This window comes from Callospermophilus lateralis, unplaced genomic scaffold (genome assembly GCF_048772815.1).
Source record: "Callospermophilus lateralis isolate mCalLat2 unplaced genomic scaffold, mCalLat2.hap1 Scaffold_51, whole genome shotgun sequence".
NCBI lineage: Eukaryota > Metazoa > Chordata > Mammalia > Rodentia > Sciuridae > Callospermophilus > Callospermophilus lateralis.
Window position 1 is genome coordinate 1,631,194 of NW_027514446.1, and position 6,208 is coordinate 1,637,401.

Below are 6,208 nucleotides of genomic sequence, written 5' to 3' on the forward strand. Positions count from 1 at the left end.
AATCTCTTTAGTTAATCTCTCTGGAATCCAAATCGGCTCCTGTTCTCCCTGTGAAAACACACAAACAGGCCCCCGACTCCAGACAATTACTGGGTCAGGACCTTTCCATTGTCCTGTTAGAATATCCTTCCAAAGTACCTTGGGCTTATGTACATTTTTTGGACATATATGCCTTTCTGCAGCACTAAGCCCTGTTGAATCCAAATTTAAAAAGTTTAGAGTAAAAAGGATTATTTTGAGTTTATCTTTGGGGAATATATACCCCTTCCCAATTCCTTCTTTTTGCTTTAGTAAGTACGTTTTAATAGTTTGATGTGCTCTTTCAACTATACATTGTCCCTGCTGATTGTATGGGATTCCTGTTATATGAGTGATGCCAAATGATGAGCAAAATTGTTTAAAATAGGTAGAAGTATAACCAGGGGCATTATCTGTTTTTAACTGTTTTGGAACACCCACAGTGGCAAAATTTTGTAAGCAATGAGCTATAACATCTTTAGGTTTTTTCTCCGACAAGAAGGGAGCCCATCAAAAATCCAGAAGAAGTATCAACTGTAACATGCAAATATTTTAATTTTCCAAATTCTGGCAAGTTTGTGATGTTCATCTGCCAAATATGGTTAGGTATCAATCCTCTAGGATTGACTCGAAGATTAACGTGTGGTAGAAAGGTCACACAATTTTGACATTGTTTTATTATTTGTCTAGATTTTTCCTTAGTTATTTTAAAGCACTTTTGTAAACTATTAGGATTGACATGGAACTTTTTATGAAAATTTGTAGCTTCTTCTACTATAGAGAAAATATGTATGTCATGTGTAGTTTTATCTGCTAAATCATTGTCCAAACTAAGGGCTCCAGGCAATCCTGTATGTGTTCTGATATTTCCTATAAAGAACAGATCTTTTCTGTCCAAGATTAGACTTTGTATAGTGGAAAGCAAAGAGAAAACAGTAGAGGAAGGGGAAATCCTACCAGCATCTTCAAGGGATACTATAGCATTAACTATATTCTGACTATCGGAAAATAAATTAATTACAGAATCTTTAAACATCACAAAAGCTTGTAATACTGCATTAAGCTCTACCTTTTGAGATGATTGTTTGGGTACTAGAAATGTAAAAGTTTGATCAGGTGTAACTATTGCTGCTGTACCATTATTTGACCCATCAGTGAATATATTTGGAGCATTCATGATAGGTATTTTTCTTGTCATTTTTGGAAAAATTACAGGATGAAATGATCAAAAAGACAATAAAGGATTAGATGGTAAGTGATTATCAAATGAAATATTAGATTTGCACATGATTATTGCCCAAGTATTTAACTCATTAGCTAACTCATCAATTTGATTCAGAGTATATGGAGTAATTATTTTATTGGGAGAAATTCCAAACACTTCCTTTGCTGCTTTTGTTCTTTTCAGTATTAATTGTCCTACAGCCTCAGTATACCGATTAAGAATATTGTTAGGGGAATAAGATAAATGCATCCATAATAATGGACCTTCTTGCCAAAATACTCCTGTAGTAATATTTTTGTTGGTAGTACAATAAATAATAAAGACAAACTTAAATCAATTCTATCCAAATGCATATTTTCCATATATGTTTCAATAATTTTTAATGCCTTTCTTGTTTCAGGCTTTAACATGCGGGGTGAATTTGGATCTGATGGACCTTTTAGGATATCAAAAAAGTTTCCAACTCTATTGTGCGTATACCTAGATAAGGCCTTATCCAATTTATGTCTCCTAATAACATTTGAAAGTCATTAAGTGATTTGAGTTGATCTATTCGTACTTGAATTTTTGGTGGACAGATCATGGTTGAGGATAATAGAACTCCTAAATAATTAATTGGAAAATTTAATTCTACTTTATCTATTGTTATCTCTAGTTTATATTTTTTAATATGTTTTTAAGTGTGGCATAACATTCTAGCAATGTGTTTTTAGCTTTGTGTGCTAATAATATATCATCCATATAGTGAAATATTTGTAGTTCAGGATTTTGATTTCTAAGTGGCTGGATTACTTTGTTAACATAAATTTGACACATAGTTGGGCTATTAGCCATCCTTTGAGGGAGTACTTTCCATTTGTATCTCTGATCAGGACCTTCATGATTCAGTGCAGGGTTAGTAAATGCAAAACATGGACTATCCTAAGGTTGAATTGGAAATGAAAAAAAAATCTTTAATATCTATACATAAATCATACCAAGTTTTGGCAAAGCAGATAATTGTGGAATCCCCGATTGAGCATGTCCCATAATAACCATCTCATTATTAATGCCTCTTAAATCTTGCAATAATCTCCATTTACCAGATTACTTTTTGATGACAAAACTGGGAGTATTATGGGGAGATACAGATGGTTTTATATGTCTTCTGCTAATTGTTGTTTGACCAGATCATGGGCTGCTGGTACCTTTTCTTTAGTCAGGGTCCACTGAGGAACCCATACTGGTCTTTCTTATTTCCAAGTAATTTTTATTGTCTTAGTGTCCCTTTCTTAAAATCCAACCCATTTCTGTCTGTTCCTTGATCTATTAGTATTGGAGCTGCTATACCTTGATATTGTTTTTCTAATCTTTTTCCTATCCTAAAACCTTGTCTAACCATAATTGTGGGTATATTTTAATTGATGTTTTTTGTTAATTTCAAACCTAATTCATCTAGGACATCTCATCCCCTTAAATTTACGGGAAGATGATCCATACATATGGCTATATAGTTCCTTCACATCCTTCAGGATCCTTCCAATCTAATACCATTGCTCTTCGATGGGGATTAGTCGCCAATTCTAGGCCTTGAAGTGTTTGAGTGGATGGTTGTAATGGCCAATATTTTGGCCACTCTGTACGAGAGATGATGCTAAGTTCTGCATCTGTATCCAGTAGCCCATTTAATTCATGTCCTTGAATATTTAGTGTTAGTATGGGGCAAGAATCTAACTTTAGAGAAAACATAGCCAAATCTACATCTGTGCAGCCTAATCCCTTGGAACCTCTTTCTACAACATGACTGGAAAATTTATCATGTAAGCGTGGTATTATTAGTAACTGTGCTATTCTGTCTCTTGGTGAAATTACTGATATACCCTTTGGAGAACTGGCTATAATTTTTATTTCACCTTCATAATTAGGGTCAATTACCCCAGGACTTATCATAAGTCCTTTTAGAGTAGAAGAACTGCGTCCCAATAATAAGCCTACTGCTCCTTGGGGAAGAGGTTTTTTACCCCTGAGAGAATGATTTGAACTCCCATCTCTGGAGTTAGTACTGCTCTGACAGAGGTGCAGATGTCCAACCCTGCACTCCCTCTAGTTTGTCTGTTGAGGGCTCTGATGGACAATGTGTCTTTGGCACTACCCTGATGGGGTTGCTGGGTTCCTCCAGTGCTCCTTATATTTGTGGTTTGGGGCCCCAGAGCATTGGGTCCCCCTGTCCATTTTCTGGCAACGTAACCTGATGCCTTTCTCCATGATATCATGGATAAACACCTGGTCCTTGTTTGTTTTTTGATAATATACTACCCTCTATGGTGGTTTGAGAATGGCATTCATTAGTCCAATGTCTCCCTCTATGGCATCCTGGGCAAATACCCTGTATTCTACTCCTTTGATACCTAGTTTTGTTAAACCCTCCTCTTATGGGGCAATTCCTTTTAAAATGTCCTGTTTGTTCACAATTGTAGCATGTTCTTGTCCTGGCATCTAAAGCCTATTTTACTGCAGCTGCCACGACTTGCCCTTGTTTTAAAGCCTGTTTAACTGCAGCTGCCATGACTTGCTCTTGTTCATTAATGTCTCTACATAATTTAATATATGGGAATTGGAGCATTTTAGAAAAATCAGACATCAGTGTGTCTTGTAAAGTCTCAGTAGAGAAACTCTACTTTGGCCCATTTGCTTACCTATTGTTAATTTGCCCAGAATGTCAGGAAGCTCTTTGTCTCAGGGCACACCTTTGTGAAGCCTGAAGCACACAGTTTTCAAATGGAAATGAATGGGCATCACCAGTGGGTATTTGCTAAATTGCTTTGGAAAGGGATGTGTCTGAATCAGCCTCTTTGATCTGTGTGAGGCTGTGGCTTACATTCTCATCACCTGATGGATCATTCCGTGTGTGAATCCATAACCAAAATGGCCAAAAGAGAAGTCCCTGTGCATGAAGTCTCTCACCTTCCTCTGTAAGGCTCCTGACCTCCATCAAGTGAGAATAGGGATTTTTTGTGTCAAATGAGTTCTTCAAAGCCCTGGAGAGTCTAGCACATAGGTTCTTGGGTTTTCTCATGACTCCAGTTCACATAAAAATATTTATACCTTACAGTCAGTAGGCCTCAAATTGGAGAAGCCTAGGCGTATTAAGGGCAGGCCTATTTGATCACACCTGGTTCACAGGAAGGGTGTCCAGGCCACCATGACTTTAGGCAATGAGGGGCAAGGGAGCTTATTTTGAACACTCTCTTGGACTTCGCCGCTCATGGAAACCTCCAGACAGAGCTTAGAATGAGAGTGAATATATGGAAGAAGATGAGGGCCATGTGGGAGTGTTTTGATTTTAATTGTCATCATTTGTGTGGTAGTTGGAAGATATGACTGGGTACACCTGGGGTGAAATCTGGTGTGATTCCCCTTAGAGACTGGGTTCTGGAACTGACATTAGAGAAGTATTATCATGAAATGTGTTGGGATTTTAGTTGGCCACGCATGAGAGTCGCCCTTGGAAACCGAGATCTAGGCCCAGGTTTGCTTTCCACAGAGCACTGGGAATCTCAGCCAGGATATCACATGGTTTTATTCTGAAAGACATGGCAGCCATAGATGAGAGTCAAAACACACATGGACCTCACATTGTAGACAGCAATAGGCCTGGGTTCATGTGACCTTTTGGCCACTCTTTGGGAAGCCTTGCCTCAGAGATTTCACCAGAGCTTTCATTCAAATGAGCTTCATCACCATTGAATGATTCCTGAATGAATTTAAACCACAATGCCTCCAACATCAATCTTGAAAAATGGCTAGATAAATACCATGAAATTTTTGAAATTCCCATGACCATGAAAATGGTGTAAGAACAGAGATGCCAGTAAGTTGGGGCCTGATGAGAAGTGGGCCTAGAGAAGTTGTGTGCAGGTGTGTGAGAAAATATCTGTGGTGGGGCCATGTGGATCTGCCATTGGCTTCCAAATGGCTTGTAACTGACATGGTGCAGCCAGCATACCCTTCTATGTAAAGGCATCTTTTAATATGCAGAGTTTTCAGGGCAATGTTCAGAATCAAATTGCTATGGTCAAGGATGCAAGCTATGTGGGATTGAAGCCTGGGTGGTACATTATCCTGCAGACCCTGAAACACCGCACGTGACAGAACTCCCTTTAGCACTGTGTCCCAGTTGAATTCCTTGTATTGTGTGAAGCAAATACCAAGCTCGCATTGCAGCAGCAAGAAACACCACGACAAGTGGAGGATGACCGAATGGCTTTAGAGTCCACACGGAAAGAGTTAGCCCCCAGTCCCCACAGTTTACCTACAAAGAGAGAATTCAGCACTGCTGCCTCATGTTCATTAGAAAATAAGAAACCATGTCCTCCAGGTCACTTAGATACATACCCAGCTTTGATGGTCTCTCTACAAAGGAAGCTAAAGCTCCTGACAACAACAAATATTTCAAGTGCCCAAACTCAGAGGCAGTTTCTCAAGAAGTCTTTAGTCCAGCAGAGCTCCAATTTTGTCGAATATTTACCTGTTCCTAACTTTTGGAAACTCCTCTACCACCTTCAAGGTTGTGAACTCTTGAGCATATTTCATTCCAGATATGTATTCACAGTTTTTCTAACTCTTTTCCTCTAATTGTGTTTTACTTGGGGCGAAGGTAATGTCAAGGCATTTTTCTGGATGAGAGTGGGAAGATTTTTGTGTAGCACATATTTACATACACATTGGATTTATTTTCCTATTTTCCATTCAAAATACTGAATCCCTGAAACTAACCCATACAGTACTAGACTCTGACTAATAATTCTAATATGATGGAGAAAAATAACCCAAAAAGAATAGAAATACAAGCAGTTCAGACAAGGCATAGTGTATAGTTGGACTTGCCTTTTGCATTATGCAGGGTAGGAGTTATAAATCTAGTCAATTTTTTGTTGAAATAGTTCTCCATGTGTTTTTTTTTTATTGGTTGTTCAAAATATTACA